This window comes from Carlito syrichta, unplaced genomic scaffold (genome assembly GCF_000164805.1).
Source record: "Carlito syrichta isolate Samal-C Ts95f unplaced genomic scaffold, Tarsius_syrichta-2.0.1 Scaffold142937, whole genome shotgun sequence".
NCBI classification, from domain to species: Eukaryota; Metazoa; Chordata; class Mammalia; order Primates; family Tarsiidae; genus Carlito; species Carlito syrichta.
In genome coordinates, this window is record NW_007087033.1 from 25,055 (window position 1) to 26,472 (window position 1,418).

The window sequence follows — 1,418 nt, forward strand, 5'->3', positions numbered from 1 at the left end:
AGTCTGGGCTACAGAGTGAGACTCCAACTCAAAAAAAAAAAAAAATACTTGCTGTTGGCCGAGCTCAGTGGCTCAACCTGTAATCCCAGCACTTTGGGAGGCCAAGGCAAGAGGATTGCCTGAGCTCAGGGGCACCAGCCTGGGCAACTTGGCGAGACCTTGTCTCTACAATAAATAAAAAATTAACTGGGCGTGGTAGCACGTGCCTGTAGTTCTGGCTACTTGGAAGGGTGAGGCGGAAGGATTACCAGAGCCCAGCAGGTTGAGGCTGTGGTGGCCGGGAGCATGCCACTGCACTCCAGTCTGGGTGACAGAATGAGACTCCAACTAAAAAAAAAACGAAAAAACAAAAAACACTTCCTGTTCACTCGGTAGCCAAACCATGGGCACATGGGTTCAAGACACTCGGCATGTCAGTCAATACTGCAAACTGGCCGCGTGCAGTGGCTCACACCTGGAATCCCAGCACTTTGGGAGGCCGAGATGGAAAGATTGCTTGAGCCCAGGAGTTTGAGACCAACCAAGGCAACATAGCAAGACCTCATCTCTACAGAAAATAAAAAAAGTATTATGGGTGTGGTGGTGCACACCTGTAGTGCCAGCTACTTGGGAGGCTGAGGCAGAAGGATCACCTGAGCCCAAGAGGTTGAGGCTGCGGTGAGCTGTGAATGTACCACTGCACTCCAGCCTGAGCAACGGAGTGAGACCCTGGCTCAAAGGGAAAAAATATTGAACTCAGGGTACCTCACAGGCTTTCCTCTCCCAGTGTGAGATGTGTGCACCTCCAGCCATGACGTCCCATACACGACGCAGATGAGGGACAGCACCCGCCACTTCCACGGGATGGGGGCTGACAGAGTGCACCCTGTGCTTGGCACACAGTAAATGCTTAATAAATGTAGTCACTACTACTTGGCAGACATGCTTGGGCTTTGTGGGAGAAAAGGCTCCAGAGAGAGCCTTTTAAGGGAAACAGGGATCTTCTGGGAACAGAGGCAGACCCAGCATGGGAGGGGAGGGGCGGTCATGGTGTGGACGTGCTCCTCCCTCCCTCTCCACCCCTGCCACCACTTGCGGTCAATGGGCTCCTCTCCAAGGTTTGGCCTCCTACACACTCAGTGGGAAAACTTCCCAGCTGCACCTGGAACCCTGTTGTCTGACGAGAGAGGGTCTGGGCTCCCACCCAGCCAGGCCAGTACAGAGACACCAATGTAGGCTGGGGACAGGGAGGTTGGTCCTTCATTCTAGAGGCCTCGGGCACAGAAGGCAGGGTCTGAGCCCAGGTGCTGGGGCCAGTGAGGCCTGAGTGAGGGAGCTGGCCTTGCTCAGGTCTCTCACTTTGAGGGCCTAGGATTGTCCAAAGAGGCAGAAAGCTAGCCCAATGCTTGTTTTTTTTTTTTTGTTTTTTTTTTGAGTTG

At 53.4% G+C, this 1,418-nt stretch overlaps 1 protein-coding gene across 1 annotated transcript in view; it reads left to right on the forward strand.

The window, feature by feature from the left end:
- DPEP1 (dipeptidase 1 (renal)) overlaps positions 1-1,418 on the forward strand; it is a 7,382-nt gene that overhangs the window by 969 nt on the left and 4,995 nt on the right. The window lies entirely within an intron of this gene.